The sequence below is a fragment of the Hylobates moloch genome, unplaced genomic scaffold, assembly GCF_009828535.3.
Source record: "Hylobates moloch isolate HMO894 unplaced genomic scaffold, HMol_V3 SCAFFOLD_5, whole genome shotgun sequence".
Lineage (NCBI taxonomy): Eukaryota > Metazoa > Chordata > Mammalia > Primates > Hylobatidae > Hylobates > Hylobates moloch.
In genome coordinates, this window is record NW_026652280.1 from 91,031,389 (window position 1) to 91,052,738 (window position 21,350).

The following is a 21,350-nucleotide window of genomic DNA, read 5'->3' on the forward strand; positions in this document are numbered from 1 at the left end:
CCTGTGAGCTCCCAGGGCCAGGTGAGGAGTGGAGCTTGTGCCTGGAAGCTCCAGCCCTGACAATCAGTTTTATAGTGGGGTGTTGGGGTGGGTGGGTGTTTAAGATGGCCCCAAAGTGCCTGACACCTCAGTGTCAGGAGAGTAAAGGCCAGTGAATCCTCTTCAGAGTGGTAACTGTGCCTGGGGCTGTGCTCAGGTGTCCAAGACTCTCCCCACCTCAGGTTCTGGGCCTCTTCCCATGTTCACAACTGACACTTGGGTCAAGAATAAAACAGAGGTGACAGGCACAGGCCTGGTAAGGGACAACAGCTCCCACCACCATACACTGTCACACTCATACATTGACAGAGCAGTGGGTCAGGAAAGATGGGGTAATAGGACCTCTGACCCACGAGAATGGCAAGCCTGGAAGGTGGGGGCAGCCACAGAACTCCTTTCTCAAAACACGATGCCACATCAACCAGTTGTACCCCCAGTGAGGCACAGGAGTCCCTCCAACAGCTGGCTTCACATTCTGATTCCTGGGCCCACCTCTGCAACTTTGACACAGGAGCTCAGGATACTGATCCTTATCACTCCCCACTCTCTGTTGACACTATCAGTATTTGCTCTTGGCTTATATTTGTCTTCATTTAAATATTTTATTGCAAAAGGATTAAGTACTCATCTGTGAGAAGTGGAATAATTTGAAGATTCACAATGGCTTTCCTCCCCCAAGGTCATCAGTGTTAACTGCCAACTAGATCCCTAGCCCACCCTCTCTGCTCATCTGAGCAGCAGATGCCAGGTGGGAGTTGCTTTTATACACATGGGATGTCACTGTGACTCTGTTCCTGTCACTCTGTAACATAAGCTCATTTCATTTTTCTCTAGGTATATAGGCATGGATTTAATTATTATTTTAGTCATTGCATAATAGTCCACAGTTTAGATTGGCCACAGCTAACCATTCTGTATATCATGGACATTCAGGCTCTTATAGTTTTAAGCTGCTTAATTATTCAGACTATGATGCCATATCCATCTTTATTCTTAAAAGCTGACATACTGGAGCAGGGTGAGAGGGTGTGTCTTTAGTAATTTTAATAAATGTTGCTAGATTGCTTTCCCAAGAAGTTGTAGCAATTCAGGCTCCCCCAGCTTTCCCACATCCATGCCTGAATGAAGTGTTGAATGAAGCCTGAATGAAAGTTGTCAGCACCTTTTGCAGGGACTACCAAGCAGGGATGAAAACTGAGACATTGCTGTTATTTCCATCTGTGTTGAATACCTTTTATGGGCTTGGCATCTATTTGGGTTTCCTCTTGCAGAATTGCCTGTTCATATCCTTTGCTAACTTTTGCTTATCACTTTGTAGGAATTTTCTATAGATTACAGACATTAACTCCTTGTTATATGAGGCATAGATATCTTCCCCAGTCTGTTTTTTTCACCTGAATTATGTTGCTTTTATCCTAGAAAATGTTTTGTTTTTAAAGTGATAACATCTTTTGCTTTATAAAAAAGGAAGGTTTTCCCACATCAGTGTAATACAACTCTCTCTTAAATTTATTCCTAATTTCACTATTTGAATGTGTTGTATGTATACATATGTATGTGTGTAAAAGTTTTAATGCATTTAGTATTTATGCCTGATAGGACAGATGATCAACAATTAGAAAATGAAAATTTAAAGGGTGCTACATACAAACTTACTGAAAAAAATCTAAAATAACACATAAAACCATAAAATGTCTTGAAGAAAACATAAGAGAAAATCTCCAGGACCTTGGATTTGGCAGTGAATTGTGAAATACGAAACCGAAGGTTTAACTCGTAAAAGAATCAACAAATTGGACTTTATCAAAATTAAAAGCTTTTGCTGTGCAACAGACACTGCTAATGGAATGAAAATACAAAGCACAGACTTGGAAAGAATATTTGCATGTCACCTATCAGGTCAAGGACTTGCACTCAGAATATATAAAGAATGCTTACCACTTGACAATAAAGTGAACAATCCAATTTTAAAAATGGATTATAAATAAGCACATGAAAAGATACACAATTAACATAAATATGGAAATGCAAATTAGAATCACAATGAAATTCCATAAATTAAAAAAAAATTCAAAACCTGACAATATCAACCACTCTCGAGGATGTGGAACATGTAGAACTCTCATATGTTACTAGTGGGAACGCAAAATGGCACAGTGACTTTAGGAAATAGTTTAGCAATTTCTTATTAAGTTAAACATACACATACCACATGACCTATCAGTTCCTTTCCCACTCAAGTGAATTGAATTTTTATGTTCACAAAAACCTGTACATAAATGTGTATAGTAACTCTGCTCATAATAACCAAATACTGGAAACAATGAAGATGTCCTTCAACAGGTGAATGCATAAACAAAATGTGGTATATATTCATGCAATGGAATACCATCCAGCAATAAAAAGAAATGAACTAATGATTTATGTAACAACATGGATGAATCTCAAATGCATTTTGCTAAGCAGTGAAAGAAGCCAGATGCAAAAGAATACATATTATAGGATCCCATTTATAGGACATTCTAGAAAAAACAAAACTACAGGGACATAAAACAGATCAATAGCTGCCAGTGGTTAGGGGAGAAGTACTTAACTTCAAAAGACTCACCCCAGGGTATTTTTAGGGGTATGGAACTTCTCTGAATGATACTGTATTGTGGATACATGACTCCAGGCATCTGTCAAAGCCCACAGAACTGAATCTCAAAGAGTGGATTTTACTGTATGCAAATTTTAAAAATTAACCTGGATGTTGGAGGACCCTACGATGGAAAGCAGACTATGATGAGCGAATTCTATGTGTTACAAACAAATGACATAGTGAAAGGAAAGAAGGAGGAGGAGCTGGCATATGTTGCTTTCAAAAACACTGTTTTGACTGGACACTATGGTTAAAGCAAAAGTCTGTCATAAACACTCTAATCTAGTAGGTAAATTTGCTTCACATACGGTACTACATGTACAATAGGGTTACACAAATAAGTAAATTGAACTGTAGGTAATGGGAGCCAGGTTTCTCGCTGTCAGAGAAAAAGCTATAAATAAGTTGTGGGGGAGGGGGCAAGGATGAACTCTGGTCAGAAATGTCAGTATGAACTCATGGTTAGCTTTATATAGATACAGATATGTAAAGATGTATGTGTACTCAGGTTACATACATACATATATTTCCTATCTCTGTCCACTGAGAGGAGATAGAAGCAGTGATACCCCAGTAGCCACGAGCATACCCTGTGCCTAGATCCAGGTTTTTTATTCATTCTCCAATAAAAGGAGCCAGGGCTCTCTGGATGATTCTAGGGCTAGGGTAGGGAAAACAAAAGATGAGCTTGAAGTATTGTCAAGTGCTAGAAAAGAAGTAAATGCTTAAAAATAAATGAAAAGGATGGGGGCCACATCAAAAGGACACATGAACCCACCAATGGCCACAGCTAGAACAATTTGAGCGACAAAATAAATAATATTGGACTATAACTCAAAAAATACTCCCAAATCCACAGTGATAAAATTAAATAAACAATTGGAGGAGAGGGACAAATCTTCCTTACAAAGGAATTCCAAATAAAAAATGTAGAAGGACTGAGGAAAATAGAAGTACATCACGGTAATATTTGCTGCAGGAAAATGATCCATGAATGAATGCTGAAATTAGTTGGTGAAACTCAGAAACTTCAGTTTCTTCCTTGAAATATATTTTAATTGCTGTGGTAGTTTTAACATATATTTGCAGATTTTTTTTTTTGATACTCTCCTGCGGGAGGTAGAGTTGAACTCCTCCATTCCCCACCTTGAGTGTGGGCTATACTTAGTGACTCACTTCTAAAGACTAAACTATGGAAAGGGAAAAACAGCAGTTCACTTACAGTGGAGGAGCCTGGCCGACACCACTTTAAACAAGTGGCTCAAGGTTAATATTACCAGTGATAAACCATGTTGATGTCATGTTCCACAATGAGGAAAGCATCTCACCTCATTGGCATTTTTCCCCTAAACCTATAACCCTGCTCTAGTCCTGAGAAAACACCAGACAAACCCAAACTGAGGGACACTGACACCTGACTGGTATTCTTCAGAAGTGTCAAGTTAATGAAGAACAAGACTAAGAAGCCCGTCACCGATCAGAGATGACTAAAGAGACATGCTCAATAAATGTAATGATAGATCCTAGATGGGATCTCGGAACAGAAAAAGGACATCAGTAGTTAAACTGGGGAAATCCAAATAAATTTACAACTCTAGCTTAATAGTGTACCAATGTTAATTTTTTAGTTTTGGTCAGTGTACCATGGTTATGTAAGATGCTAGCATTAGGGGAAGCTGGTGAAAGGGATGTGGGGACTTGGTACTATTTTTGTTTCTCTTCTGTAAATAAAAAATGTGAGATAACAAGTGAAAACACAACCTGTATACAATTGCACAAAAGAATATTAATTATCTAACTAAGGATATGCAAGAACTCTGGAGAAAATTGTAAAACTTTAATAAGAGAAAATGAAGAAGATATAAATGGAGAAATATGCCTTCATTCCAATGACTAGAAGACTCAATACTGAAAAGATTATCTCTAAATCTTAATAAATCTCTCCAAATCTTAATAAAAATCTCAAGGCTTCTGTGTGAGAACTTTGGCAAGCTGATTCTAACAGCGACTTGGAAGTGCAAAAAGCCAAGAATTGGCAATATTCTTGAAGAACAAGGTGGGAGAACTTGCTGTACCAAACATCAGTACTTCTTCCAAGGCAGTGGTCATTAGGGCAATGTGGTATTGACACAGGGAGAGACAAATAGGCCATTGGGACAGGATTGAGCATTGGGAAACAGCCCACACAAATATGGAAGCTTGCTGTGTATCAGAGGTGGCCTGCGCATCCTGGGAAGAGCATGGACTTTTCAATCAAATGTTCAAGAGCAGTTGGATACCCACACTGGAAAAACATTAAGTTGGACCCTTAATTACCTCACATCTTATACCAAAAATTCATTCTTGTCATTCTAGGGGATTGAAGACCTAATTATGAAAAGCAAAACTATAAAGGTCACATGACTGAATATAGAAGAATATCCAGCATTAGGATGGTTTTCTTTTTTAAAAAGAAGCAATAACCATAAGAGAGAAGACTGATTAATTTGACATTAGAGTTAAGACCCAATCATCAAAACACACCTTAAAGAGTGAAAAGACAGTGCCCACAAAATGCAAAGGACTCCTACAAATCAATAGGAAAAATATAAATGACTTAATAGAAAATGGGCAATAGACAAAGTAGCACATCACAAAAGAGGAATCCAAACGGCTGATGAGCATGTGGAAAGGTGTTGCGCCTGACTAGCAATCAGGGAAATGTAAATAAACTCAGGAGCTCATGGCCCGTGGGGGCGAATGGCAGACTTCCAGCAGGAAACCACACAGACATTACTTAGTCACAGCCAGGAGAAGGGCTCAGAGTGAAAGGGCTCTGTGCCCATGACATCCTTAGAGAGACCAGGGAAGGACCTGTAAGGCTTGAAGAATGTGTGTAGATTCGGAGACCCACAGGTCTGGGACCTGGCAGAAGCATGTTACTGCCCCCATTTTAGAGATTTGGGGCTGAGATTCAAGTACCCTGGGTTATATAATGCAGTTGTCAAGTGACAGAGCTAAAACTTCATCCAGGATTCAATTTTTTTAAAAGGAAGAAAGAAAAAACATTTTGATGTTTGCATCACTTGTATGTAGAAGAAAAGATGGAGCACAGGCTAGAACGTGGAGTTGCTTTCCAAACACCCATGACAAGTGCCCATCTCCAAAGCCTGAGGGCCAAGGGTGAGCCACCTGACCCCTGAGGAAGGTTCTGCCCTTGTGTTTTAGGAAATTAAAATGTGCACATCAGTTGGCTGCCCAGAGTAGGTGGGACCTGCACCTGCCAGAGAGGAATGTGTGCTTTTTGGTTTAATCCTGGGAACGGCATATGGGGCCTCCTATAACAAGGGACAGAGAAGGGCTCCACAGGTTTGTTTTTCCAATTCAAGAGGAGAGGTTATTGTCTGCTGGCTTGTGTGTCGGAGACTGTGGGGCGTGCTTTCTCCGCCACAAGGAGGCAGTGACCAGAGCTGCCACCTCTTCCCTATTTTCACCTGTGGTTGTAGCCAGGTCAGGCATCTAGGAGAGCATAGAGGGGAGCTGGGGCGGGGGAGTGGGTGGGGATTCAGCTCTTTCCAGACACACTGGTCCTGCCTCTTTCAGGCCAGGGCTTGAGGGCAAGTGCTGTGCCCTAACAGGTCTTGCTTGTCACCCCCACCTCTGAAGTGGGTATTTCACAGCCTGAACTCACAGCTGCAGAGAAGGTTGAGCCCATGGTGTACTTGGAAGGGCAGTTCATCTGGATATCCAGCCTCTGCAGGAGGTACCGGAGCAATGCCAGGTGCCCTTTGCTGAACTGCCTGGAGTGGCTGTCCCTGGGGACAAAGAGCACAGCATCCTGGTGACAATGAAGTCACACTTTCCTAAGACAGTCCTGGTTTTTGATGCTTTAATTCTTTGGCTGCCTTTGCTTTGTCAAGGCCAGGATCTGGGCCTAAATTTTCAGGGCAGAACAAAACAATTTTGTTTTCTAGGAAAATGGGAGGTCTGGGATGGCAAAGGCAGCCTCAGGCGTGGCGACTACCCCAGCTGGGGATGCTGGCTGCCAAGTCTTACCCTCTCAAGAGAACAGGAATCAAACTCAGCACAGCATCCTCCTTTCTAGTCACTGGTCCTGCTCGATAGGGGGATTTGAATTTTATTTTTTAAAAAATACAGGCACAGAAAAAAGACTAGAAGGAAACAGATCCAAATGTTAACTTTGTCTTTGGGTGAAGGGACTTTGGGTGATTTTCATTTCCTTCCTTATTGTGTCTGTGTTTTCTATTTTGGATGATACTTTTCCAAGTCGAGAAACAATAATTTGTGGAAGTCTCCTGTATCTGTGCCTTGTTCTCTGGCCCACGACCCTGCACATCTTATCCTAGAGTTGCCAGAATATGTCCCTCCACTTGGCCTGGAGCTGCCCATGAGGCTACATAGAGGTCTCCTATCATGAAGGTCTTTGAGGCTTTCTGTTCCCAAGAAATTCTGGTCTCACTTCCTCTGCCTTCTCATCGAGCCCCAGACCCCTCCCTGCCCAGATTAGGTCAGCATTCAAGCCCCAAGTCCAGCCTATGACAAAGCTCAAAGCTCCAGCCCATCTCTGCTGCCCTCTGCCCTCAAGAGACTCCCGCCAGTGTCTGGGCCCTTCCTAGTAACTTCACCCAGCCACTCACCCCCTGCTCTTCTCCTCCTGATTGATTAAAATCCGGCCTAATCTCCCAGGTGTAACCCAAGCCCTCTTCCACAAGCTTTCCAGGGCTCCGGAGATTTCCCCCACCCCTGTACGGCTGCAGGGCTTATGTGTGCCTGGCGCTCAGCACGGGAACCTTGCCTTCTGCCTCACCCATGTCTCTCCAGGGTTTGGCACAGGCGAGTTCCCTGAGCCAGCCTACTTCACAGGGATGAACAGAAGCTCTCCCTATCGTTTGCAAGTAGAAGCCCCCTCCCTGGCCCCCTCAAGAAATCTCCCCCTCTCAGTGGATTCACCAAAGCCCTGCGGATCCTGCACTGTGAAGGAGAAGCCCTCCCCAGGGGCATCCGGACAGCTGCAGCCAGGCCCTGCGTGACATTGCTGAGCCGCAGCCCCACAGCCTGTGCCAGCTGCCCATGCCCGGCTCAAAGACCCCGAGCCAGAGTGGCCCCGCCACCACCTGTGTCTCCACTCAGAGGCAAGAAGTAAGGGACATGGATGGAAAGTGTAAAAGCCATTCCCACAACAGCTGCCAGGAACAAGGCGAGGAATGGAGTGAAAATGTATATTCACAGCTGGCACCCAGTTCCGCTTAGGAAAATACCTTGCTTGAGTGGACACCTGTTGTTTTTGCCTGCCCAGCAGCCAGGCCTGGCTTCTGGGAACAGCTTCTCAAATCTTCCTTAGGGGGCTCTTCTTTTCCCACTCCTAGTGTGCAGTGTTTAGGTACCCTCTGGCCATCCCCAAAGGGGTCCTTGTGGACCTTGCCTCAGCCATCGGTGGTACAGCTGCAGGTATAAGGATGGCTTGTACCCTAGCTGAGGCCAATAAGAACCTGGCCTTAGATTCTGGCAGGAATCCTGGAAGAGATGACCTCGTTCTGCTGGGCTTCCTGAGCTGTTGAATGCAAGCTGGTGGCCATTTTGCCCCTTTTAGAAAGTAGCTGCCTAAGGATACAGCCATCCCATGGGGCCAATGGATAGAGAGCAAGGGAAAGGGAGAACAAAAGAGGGAATGGGAAGGGAGAAGGGGAGTGCAAGGGTGGGGGGAGAGTGAGAGCAAGTGAGCAAGATCATCTCAGCTCTGGGGTCCAGCTGTGTCTGAAACAGCTGGGTCCAGCTGTGTGAGCCAAAAAATGTCCCTTTTGTGCTTAAGCTTGTTTGAGTTGGGGTTCCATCATTTGTTACCAAGAGAGTCTTCAGGAATGTGCATGACAAACTTGGGGGTGAGGTATGAGCCTAAGGACATGGGCCTGGGGGCAGTCAAGGTTACAAAATATCTAAACTGGTCTGCACTGCCCCCACTAGTTTTCAGGGCAGAGGGCAGGGAGAAGGCTTGTGGGAAAGAAGCTGGCCTGAGGCCAAGGCCCTGGCCCTAACCCTGCAACAGCACAGGGAACTCTTGGAAAGGGACTTCCTAAGGTGGGACATTGGCTTTCTACTGCTGTAATGCAAGTGCTCATCTCCCCAAACCTTCAGTGAGCCTCTCTCCACACCCTGCTGTATGCGGATGTTTGATGCAAATTATGGAACATATTGGATCTCACATTGGATCAAAGGCGTGCAGAATAGATTTGCCTCAAGCATGACAGTGATGTGACACAGTCAAAGATGACTTCCGGAATCCTGAGCAATCCCAGGGAGGATGCTGGGCTTTCCAAAATCCAAGTTTAGAATACTGAGGACCACACCCCACACCCCAAACACTTCTCCTTAGAATGAATATAGCAAGCCTCAGCATACACAAATCTCAGAGTGAACAGAAATGGCTCTGCAGGCCCAAGGGTGGGGTCTGAGTAGCGGGGGCGCTGAGGAAGACAGGCAGTCACAGAGCCAGGACAGGGTCAACCCTGAGCGTGAGTGAGCCCAGGAAACGGAAAGAGAGCAACACAGCCACCCACACAACTAAAATCGACCCACCCGGGTCTCCATGCTGCAGGAAGTCACTGTCTAGGTCTCCCAAGACACATTTTCAGGGGAAGGTTCCAGGCAGCAAGAGCAGCCCTAGGAAACTTTAATATACAATGGAATCTGGGTTAAGCACTATCTTCTCCAAGAGTTGAGCTCACAGGACATTCCCCAGAAACCTCTGGAGAGGTGGGGAGGAAAGTTTCTGGAGGTCTTTGGATGAAGAAAACAAAAAAGTGGCCTTGATTTTCAAGGCAAAATTACACAGGAAGAAAAAAATGTTTTTAATCTAATTAAGAGCGATCTTTTCACCTTCATCACAACATCGCGGAAATGTGCCAGTTCTTAACTTCACACAATAATCAAAGCAATTAGTGAGGGAGAAGCCTTGGAAACCGGTGCAGATGTTCTCAGAATGTTTAATGGGGAAATGAGTTGCAGGCCTCATTCTCAGCATCCGGCTCCAGGCCCTGGCTACCAAATCCAGACATCTGCTGGGGCCCCACCCCCAGGCCCCGAGGGCGCGGGCTTGAGAAACACAGGTCCCTTCCCAGGCCACCTCCCAGCCAGGCCAGAACTGGGGCCGAGAGGCTCCCCATAGCTTCTCAAATTGGAGCCTGGACACAGTCAGAGCCACCCCAGAACTAGGGGGAGGCTCAACATCAAAATTATGTTAACAACTGATGTCAAAAGTAATCAACTCAGCTTGGCTCCCCCACTGCTGCTGGCTGCAGGAGGGCTGTGAGTAGGAGGAGAGCAAGCGGCCTCAGGGGGACCCTCGGCTATGACCCCCTCAGCCTGAACACTACTTCAAGAAAAGATGTGGTGGCATCTGTCTGGTATGGTCCTGTGGGCTCCATTCCAATGCTAATGGACTCTTAAGGGGCCCAGGAATCAAAATGGTCAACACTTGAGGAATTTCCAGTAATCAGAGAAAACGTATAGAAACGAGGATGATGCTTACTTAGGAAATGGCCTATTACAGGGAACAGAGGGCCACATGGCTAATGTCAGTGAGCTGTGGGAGAGACAGAGACCCCAGGTGGGGCAGGCAGATCAGCAAATCTTGGAGGACCTGCTATATGGCAGGCACTGGAGACATGGAGGTAAAGAACACAATATCCATGTTCTCAGGGACACACTCACATGCCCTTAGCATTCACATTCTTCACACTGACAGCTTCTTAATGCAAGCCCACCAGATACTTTCATAAGCACTACCTCTGACTTCAGGGACTTGCTTAGCTGCACACAGGGCAGGCCAAAAGGAATGGAAAGTGAGCCACCACCGGGACAGCACTCACTAGTGACAGATAAATACCCCAGCTCTCTCAGCCGCTTGTAGAACTCTGAGGAGTGTTCCGTGCAGCTTCCCAGCTGCCCACCATGAAGCTCTTTCTCAATAAGTGACCAGCACAGCTTAATTCCTGAATTAAGCTGTGTGTGCTGTGAGACTGACACAAGACAGGGTGACAGGAAGCTGTTGGAACATTCGCGTATGGAAGCAGCAGGATCCACTGTACAATTAAAGAACTCCCTTGAGCTGTTACATGAAGAATGGAGTAGAGGAACTAAGAGTGGAAAGCAAGTGACCAGTAATGAGGTAAGGACAATAATGTAGGCAGAGAAATGGTGGTGGTTTTAACCAGGGAGATAGCTGGAGAGACTGGGTGTGGGCAAATCCAGAGAGTTGATAAGACATACTGATAGATTAGATAGGGGCACTAAGAAAAAAGGATAATTTTAAAAATTAGACTTTCAGCCAGGCTTGGAGAAAAATAGTATGCTGCTCCTCATCCCCTCTGACTATAAATCATCTCACTTATCCTCCCCTAAAAGCATAAAATCAGTAAGTGCAAATAAAACCACATGACCCATGCTGTTAGCAGTATTAGGAGAAAGAATACCTTCAAATTGCCTGTGGGCAGCAAAGTGAACCAAATTCCAATAGCATTCTAGTCCCCTGCCCAGCATTGCAAAACTGCATACAGAATCAGAGAAGAGGCTTAAAATGCTTTGTCAAAAAGTTTGAAGGTAGTTAGCAACATCAGCAAAAAACAGAGTAAGTACCTCTGAGGAGCCTTCTTGCCTTCACAGACATCCTAAGCACTAAGCAGCCTAAGCCACTGATGAACTTGCAGATACCACTGATGTTGATTATAGTCTAATTAACTGTAGAGACACCACACTTCTGCACCGAACCAGAACCAAAGCCAAAGCACCCTACCCAAATGATACTACAGACCCGTGTACAGGAAAAGTCCTTACTAAGGCTACTCCATAAAATTGGAAGTCTCTGTTATTCCAGATATGCAGACATCAACTTGGGGACACAAAAAACTTGGGGGAAAAAAAACAAGAAAACATGACTTGCCAAAAGAACACAATAATTCTCCAATAATAGACTCCAAAGTAAAGGAAATCTTAGGGAAACCCAATGAGGTAAAAGAGAACACAAATAGACAATACAAAGATACCAGGAAAACAATTCATTATCTAAATGGGAAATCCAGCAGAGTTAGATATAAAAAAGAACCAAACAAAAATCCTGGAGGTGATAAATTAAATGAATGAAATAAAAAATACAATTGAAAGCTTCAAAAGCAGGCTAAGTCAAGCAGAAGAAATAATTTCTAAATTTGAAGACAGGTGTTTTGCAATAAACCAGGCAGATTTAAAAAATAACAATAAAAAAGAATGAAGAATGCCTGTGTGACATATGAGACACTATTAAGCTAACAATATTTCACATTTTGGGAGTTCCAGAAGAAGTACTGGGATAAGGACCAGAAAATCTATTTAAGAAGATAATACCTGAAAACTGCCAAAGTTTGGGAGAGAAAGAGACTAACAGATAAAGGAAGCTCACAAATCCCTAAATAGATTCAACCCTAAAAGGGCCTCTCTGAGGCACATTTTCATCAAACTGTCAAAAATCAAAGAGAGAATTTAAAAAACACCAAGAGAGAAGCATGAAGTCACATATAAGGGAATCAACAGCAGATTAACAGATTTTTCAGCAGAAACCTAGTCCAGGAAGGAACTGAATGCCATATTCAAAGTGCTGCAAGGTGGGGAAAAGCTCACAAAATTGCTGGCCACAAATACTATACCCAGCAAAGCTATCCTTCAGAAATGAAGCAGAATGAGGGAAGAAATTTTGCTTCCCTCAGACAAGCAAAAACTGAGGGAATTCATTACTACTAAATCAGCCCCATAAGAAATGCTTAAGGGAGTACTACATCTGGAAGTAGGAGGATGGTATCTACCATCATGAAAATACAAAAGCATAAAACTCACTAGTAGAGCAGATACACAAATGAGAAAGGAAAAGGAATAAAAGATAATCACTACAGAAAACCAAAAAATTGCAAAGAAAAACAATGAGAGGAAACAAAAGTATACAAATCAATCAGAAAACAATAAAATGACAGGAGTAAGTCCTCACCTATTGATAACAATCTTGAATGTAGGTAATTTAAATTTCCCAAATGAAAGATAGATACTGGCTAAATGAATTAAAAAAATAAAACCCAATTACATGCTGCCTATAAGAAACTGACTTCACCTGTAAAGACACCCATACACTGTAAGGGAATGGATAGAAAAAGATATTCCACACAAACAGACACCAAAAGCATGCAGGAGTAGATAGACAAAAAATACTGAGTCAAAAAAAAAAAAAAAAAAAAAAAGAAAAGAAAAAGAAAAAAGAGACAACAAAGGTCATTATATAATTATAAATGGATCAATTCAGCAAGAAGATATAACAATTATATATGCAACCAACAACACTGGAGTACCCAGGTATATTAAACAAATATTATTAGTGCTAAAGAGATAGACCCCAATACAATAATAGTTAGGGATGGCAACATTCCATATTCAGCATTGGACAATTCATTTGGATGGAAAAATATCAACAAGGAAATATTGGATTTAAACTGCATAGATCAAATGGACCTAACAAATTTACACATTTCATCCACAGATGCAGAATACACATTCTTTGTTAGCACACAGCACATTCTCCAGGATATACCATATATTAGGACACAAAACAGTTCTCAATAATTTTTAAAAATCAAAATCTTATCAGGTATCTTCTCAGATCACAATGGAATAAAACTAGAAATCAATAACAAGATGAACTTCTGAAGTTGAACAGATACATGGAAATCAAACTACATGTTCCTGAATGACCACTGTGTCAATGAAGAAATTGATTTAAAAAATTTAAAAATTCTTTGAAACAAATGAAAATAGAAACACAGCATACAAAAATGTATAGGGTACAACAAAAGAAGTGCTATGAGGAACATTTATTTCAATAAACACCCACATCAATAAGGTAGAAAGTTTTTAAACAAATAACCCAATAAATGCATCTCAAGGAACTAGAAAAGCAAGAACAAATCAAACCTAAAATTAGAAGGAAATAAATAGTAAAGATCAGAGCAGATCTAAATGAAATAGAGATAAAAGATAAAAAAGACAAAAGATCAATGAAATGAGGCCTCCCCGCCCTGACCCCCCGAGACACGGTCTCACTGTCACCCAGGCTAGAGCGCAGTGGTGTGATCTTGGCTCACTGTAGCCTCCGCTTCCTGGGCTCAGACAATCCTCCTGCCTCAGCTTCTGAGTAGATGTGCAGCACCACACCTGGCTAATTTTTTTTTTTTTTTTTTGGTAGAGATGGGGGTTTGCCATGTTGCTCAGGCTGGTCTCAAACTCCTGGACTCAAGCGATCGGCCTGCCTTGGCCTTCCAAAGTGCTGGGTTCACAGGTGTGAGCCAACAAACCCAGCCAAAAAGTTGATTTTTGAAAAGAGAAAATCAATAAACCATTAGCTAGACTAACCAAGAAGACCCAATAAATAAAATCGGAAATGAAAAAGGAGACTTACAATGGACACCACAGAAATACAAAAGATTATTAGAGACTATTATGAACAACTGTATGTCAACAATTAGAAAACCTAGAGGAAACAGATAAATTCCTGGACATATATAACCTCCCAAGATTGAACCAGGAAGAAAAAAAAATCTGAACAGAGCAATAACAAGGAATGAGATTAAATCAGTAATAAAGTCTCCCAGTAAAGAAAACCTCAGGATTGCATGGGTTTACTACTGAATTCTACCAAACTTTTAAAGAACTAACATGAATTCTTCTCAGACGATTCCAAAAGACTGAAGAGAAAGGAATTCTCCCTAACTCATTCTGTGAGGCAAGCAGTATCCTGATACCAAAACCAGATAAGGACACAACAACAGCAAAAAAGAAAACTACAGGCCAATCTCCCTGATGAACATAGATGCAGAATCCTCAGAAACAAAACACACACACAGACACACAAACTAGCAATCTGAATCCAATCGCACATCAAAAAGATAATACACCATAATCAAGTGGAATTTATCCCAGGGATTCAAGGATGGTTCAACATATACAAATCAATAAATGTGATACATCACATTAACAGAAGGAAGGACAAAAAAATACACGATCATCTCAATAGATACAGAAAAAGCATATGATAAAATTCAAAATTTCTTCATGATTAAAAAAAAGCTCAATACGTAATGTCTAGAAGGAACATAACTCAATGAAGGTCATATATGACAAACCCACAGCTACCTGGGGAAAAGCTAAACACCTTCTCTCTTAGAACTAGAACAAGACAAGGATGCCCACTTTCACCATTCTTATTCAGCAGAGTAAGAAAAGTCCTCACCAGAACAATTAGGCAAGTAAAAGAAAAAGGGTAGCTAAATTGCAAAAGAGAATGTCATATTGTCCTTTGCAGATGGCATAATCTTATACATAGAAAAATCTAAAGATTCCACCAAAATCTTTTAGAACTGGTAAAGGAATTCAGTAAAGTTGCAGGATAAAAAAATCAACAAACAAAAATCAGCAGGCGTGGACGTGATGGCTCATGCTTGTAATTTGAGCACTTTGAAAGGATGAGGCAGGTGGATTGCTTGAGTGCAGGAGTTTGAGACTGTCCTGGGCAACATGGCAAAACCTCATCTGTACAAAAATGAGCTGGGCGTGGTGGCCTGCACCTGAAGTTCAGCTATTCGGGAGGCTGAGATGGGAGGATCGCTTGAACCTCAGATGTGAAGGTTGCAGTGAGCAGAAATTCCACCATTGCACCCAGCCTGGGCAACAGAGTGAGACCCTGTCTCCAGTCCCCCACCCCCCTAAAAAATCAGTAGCATTTCTGTGAAACAGCAAATTAGCCAAAAGAGAAATCAAGAAAGCAATCCCATTTGCAATAGCTACAAGAAAAAAAAAAAGCAAAGCTTAACCAAGTAAGTGAAAGATTTCCACAATGAAAACTATAAAATACTGATGACAGTAATTGAAGAGGCTACAAAATTTTTTGAGACATCCCATGCTCATGGATTGAAAGAATAATGTTAAAATGATCATATTTACCCATAGCAATATACAGATGCTATGAAATCCCTATCCAGATATCAGCAGGGGCTTCAAGATGGCTGACTAGAGGCATCTGGCACTCACCTCCTCCACAAAGAACAAAAATAGCAAGTGGGTAACCACAGTTTATATAGATTGCCTCTGAGAGAATACTGGAATTCAACTGAGAAGTAATAAGAAAAACCCAATGCAAGGGATAAGAGGGGAGTCAGGCAGTCTACTTCTATGGGACTGGCTGGGAGCATGAAGAGACTCCTCGATGTGCAGAAAGGTAAGTAAGGTGAGCCCCCAGTGGTCCACATTCCCACAGCAGACTCCTGAAATCCTAGTCAGAGGACCCCGTGACCCATAGATGCCTTGAGACTAACAAGAGGCTACCTACAGACTGTGAAATGGCAATGAACAGCTCCCAGAGAGGGAGATCACCCTGAATCCTCAGGCAATTCATACATCCCCTGAATCCTCAGGCAACTTCAGGAAAGCCCCATTTTGATAGACCAACCCCCACCAGGCTGCATCTGCTATGGGCCCCACATCCCTGTATCTCATCCCTGGAGCCTCATGGACATCCCTTACACAAAGCTGGGTGCCACTCCTGACTGCTGCCTCCAGGCCAAAGCATGAGCTATTGGCAATACTCTGCTACCTCTGAAGCAAGGCTGCCATGAAGAAAGGTGACCCTTCCCATAGTCACCACCTGGGGACGAAGCATGCATTGCCCAACTGCCGGTTTATAGCTGCTGCCACTGAAAGCAATCCCACCCAACTTCCCCAGGAGTACAGCTGCAATAGAGTTGCTGCTGCCCCCACATGAGCATTCAGCAGGGTATACAGGGATCATCCTGTGCCTGCCTACCACAGTCAGTACATTATTGCATTACTGAAGGGGGTCAGGACAGGTCCACCTGGCCTGGTCCCACCCTCTTTTCTCCCAGTGCCAGCGCATGCCATCTCTGGGCCTAGGGATTGCCCTGCCCTATCCAGTATTGTTGGCACCTGAGCACTCCTGGGGGCTTGAGGACTGCCCTACCCAACTGACCATTACCACCACAACTGGCATTCACTTGAATTTGCCACCTGTGGGCCTTGGGACAAGCTCATCCAGCTTATCCCAGCCATCCCAATACCAGCATGGACACCTTGGGAGGCAGAAGATTGTTCTGCCACTGCTACTGCCATTGCCCAAGCCATACCTGCTGCTCAGAGCTCAAGGACCTACCCACCCTGTGGCCCAGCTCTGCCATCATTGGCACCTGAGCAAGTTGCCTGGAGGCCCAAAGTTGGTCTCCCTGGACCTGCTAACACTGGTGCCAGCATACACTACCACTGGGCCCAAGGATAAGCATTCGGGGCCAGCCACTGCTGCCACTGGGGCCTGAGGACTGGCCCACCTGGTGTCCCTATCCCCAGCCAGACTTTACCACAGCCTCCACCAACAACTGCATCCTAAACTACAGAGGAACTCCCAGACACTACTGGTGCTGTTTACAGCTGAAAAAAAAATCCATGGAGATCACACTACTGCAGGCACCCAGAATCAAAACCAAAGTGCCCTGCCCAAAGAACACCATAGATATATCTTCAGGAACAAGACTCTCTTAGGAAAGACAGATCAAAAAATTGGAAGAAACTACTGTTACACCAGATGTGCAGATACCAATGTAAGCACACAAGAAACATGAAAAGGCAAGAAAACATGACACCTCCTAAGGAATGCAATAATTCTCCAACAGATTCCAGTGAAAAAGAAATTGATGAAACCTTGAAAAATTCAATATAATATTAAAGAAGGTCTGATAGACTATACAAAGAAATCAGAAAAAACAATTCAGGGTATGAATGAGAAATTTGTCCAAGAGATAGCTATAAAAAGAACCAAACAGATATTCTGGAATTGAATAATAAATTGAATGAAGTAAAAAACACATTTGAAAGCTTCAATAACAGACCACACGAAGCAGAAGAAAGAATTTCACACCTTGAAGATAAATCTTTTGAAATGACTCAGACAAAAGTAAAGAAAAAATAGAAAAGAATGAACAAAGGCTATGTGACTATAGGATGCCATAAGGTGACACCTTCAGTGTCCCAGAAGGTGAAGAGCAAACTAAAAGATTATAAAACCTATTTAATGAAATAATACCTGATAACTTCCCAATCTCCCAAGAGATTTAGATCCAAATATAGGAATCTCAGAACCCCAAATAGATACAATTCAGAAAGGTCTTTTCCACAGCACATTATAGCAAATTGCCCATCCCAAGACAAAGAGAGAATCATAAAACCAGCAAAAAAAGAGGTTGTAGACACTTACAAGGGAACAATCTGCAGACTAACAGAGTTTTCAGCAGAAACTTTACAGGCCAGGTGGATGGGATTATATATGCAGAGTGCTGAAAGAAAAAACAAAACCCAAAACCTGCCAGCCAGGAATACGGTACTTAGCAAAGTTATATTCATCAGAAATGAAGGAGAAATAAAGTATTTCCCTCAAAAGTAAAAGCTGAGGGAATTAATAGCCACGACACTGGCACTACAAGAAATGCTTAAGGGAGTCTTACAGGAAGAAGTGAAAGGACAACTTCATGAAAGCACACAAAAATCAGAAATCAATTAATGACAGGAATAAGCCCTCATATATCAACAATAACCTTGCATATAAATGGATTAAACTTTCTACTTAAAAGACAGACTGGCTGAATGGACTTAAAAACATGACCCAGCTAAATGCTGTCTATAAGAAACTCATCTCACCTGTAAAGACACATATAGTTGAAAGGAATGGGAAAAGATATTACGTGCAAAAGGAAACAAAAACCAAATAGGAGTAGCTACACTTATGTCAGATAAAACAAAGGTTAAGATAAAAACACTAAAAAGAGACGAAGTCATTATATAGTGACAAAGGGATCAATTGACCAAGAGGATATAACAATTCTAAACATATATGCATCCAACACCAAAGCACCCAGATATATAACGCAAACATCAAATCTGAAGGGAAAAGTAGACTTCAACACAATAATCTTGGGAACTTCAATTCCCAAGTGAAGTTGTCCAGTATTAGATCATCTAGACAAAAAATTAACAAAGAAACACTGGATTTAAACTGCACTTTATGCCAAATGGACCTAACAGACATTTACAGACCAGTTCATAAAACAGCTGCAGAATATACACTCTTCTCATCAGTACATGGAACATTCTCCAGGATACATTATATGTTAGGCCACTAAGTACGATTTTAAATATATTTTTTAAATCGGATTTGTATCACATATCTTCTCAGACCACAATAGCATAAAACTATAAATAAATAGGAGGAGCATTCAAAACTGTATAAATAAATGGAAATTAACATGCTCCTGAATGACCATTGGGTCAAAGAAGAAATTAAGGCAGAAATAGAAAATTTACTGAAACAAGTGAAAATAGAAGCACAACATTCTGAAACTTAAGGGATACTGCAAAAGCAATGCTAAGAGGAAAGTTTATTGTAATAAATGCCTCCATCAAAAAAGGTAGAAAAGATCTTAAATAATCTAATGATGCACCTGAAGGAACCAGAAAAGCAAGAATAAACCATACTAAACATAAAATTAGTAGAAGGAAAGAAATAACAAAGATCAGAGCAGAACTAAATAAGAAACTAAATAAATATAAAGGATCAATGAAATGCAAAATCAGCTTTTGAAAATAAACAAAATAACCAGTGGCTAAACTATCCAAGAAGAAAAGAGAGAAGACCTACATGAATAAAATCAAAAATGAAAAAGGGGATATTACAACTGATACCATGAAATACAAAAGATCAAAACTCTTCAGTCTGATCAATAAATTGATTATAGTTATAGGATTTAAAAATCAGTCTCATTTCTATATACCAATAAAGAACCAGCTGAGAAAGAAATCAAGAAGTCATTATCTTTTACAACTACTACAAAAAATCTAGGAATGAGTTTAACCAAAGAGGTGAGAAACCTCTAACAAGGAATACTACAAAAGTCTGATGAAAGAAATTGAAGAGAACACACAAAAAACGTCCCATGCTCATGGATTGGGAGAATTAACAAAATGACCATACTACCCAAAGCAATCTACAGATTCAATGCAGTGTCTCTCAAAATACCAATGCCATTTTTCATGGAAATAGAAAAAATACTAAAATTCAGATGGAACCAAAAAAGAGCTGGAATAGCCACAGCAATTCTGAGCAAAAATAAAAAAGTTGGATGCATCACACTGCCTGATTTAAAAATATAAGGCTATAGCATCAAAAGCAGCACAGTATTAGAATAAAAACTGATAGACCAATGGAACAGAGTAGAACGTGGAAATAAATCCATGTATTTACAGCCAACTGATTTTTGACAAAGGTGCCAAGAACATACACTGGGGAAAGAGCACCCTCTTCACTTAATGGAGCTGGGAAAATTAGATATCCATGTGAAAAATGAAACTGTTTCTATCTCTTGCTATACTAAAATCAACTCAAGATGGGTTAAAGACTTAAACATGAGGCATGAAACTACAACACCACTATTAATAGAAGGAGACATTGGGGAAACACTTTAGGACATTGGTCTAGGGAAAGATTTTATGGATAAGACCTCAAAAACAAAAATAGACAAATGGGACTATATTAAATGATAAAGCTTATACACAACAAGGGAAACAATCACCAGAGTGAAGAGACCGCCTGTTGAATCGGAGAAAATATTTGCAAACTACTCATCTGACAAGGTACTAACACCCAGAATATACTAGGAACTCCAACAACTCAATAGTAAACAACCAATTAATTCCAATAAAAAGTGAGCAAAAGACATGGATATTCTCAAAAGAAAACATACAAGTAGCCAACAGGCATATGAGAAAAAATGCCCAACATCAGTAATTATCAGGGAAATGTGAGTCAAAACCAGTGAGAATGGCTATTTTAAAAAGACAAAAAATAACCAATGCTGGAGAGGATGTGAAGGGAACTCTTATACACTGTTGGTGGGAATGTAAATTAATACTATAGAAAACAGTTTGATTTCTGAAAAACCTAAAAAGAGAAATATGACATAATCCAGCAATCTCACTACTGGATATTTATCTAAAGGAAAAGATATCAGTATACTAAAAATATAACTGCATCCCCGTGTTTATTGCAGCACTATTCACAACAGCAAAGATATGGACTCAGGAACCTAAGTGTACATCAGTGGATAAATGGAAAAAGAAAATGAGGTAAATATATACAATGGAATACTAATTGACCAAAGAAGAATGAAATCATGTCCTTTGCAGCAACAAGAATGGAGCTGGAGGTCATTATGTTAAGCCAGGCACAGAAAGATAATTATCTTATATTATCATATGTGGGAGCTATAAAAGTTGATCTCATGGAGGTAGAGAGTAAAAGGATAGATACCAAAGGCTGTGAAAGATATGTTTGGGGGGGTGAAGAGAGGTTGGTTAGTGGGTAAAAATACACAGCTGGTTAGAATAAATAATTTATAATGTTTGATAAGAGTCAGTTGAATAGATTTAACAATGTAATGTATATTTCAAAATGAAAAAGAGGATTTGAAATGTTCCTAACATATAGAGATGATAAATTGAGGGTGATGGATACTCTGACTTGATCATTACACATTCGATGCATGTAACA

At 41.4% G+C, this 21,350-nt stretch overlaps 1 protein-coding gene across 5 annotated transcripts in view; it reads right to left on the bottom strand.

Annotated features, from left to right (window-relative positions):
• KCNQ1 (potassium voltage-gated channel subfamily Q member 1) overlaps positions 1–21,350 on the bottom strand; it is a 396,978-nt gene that overhangs the window by 188,979 nt on the left and 186,649 nt on the right. The window lies entirely within an intron of this gene.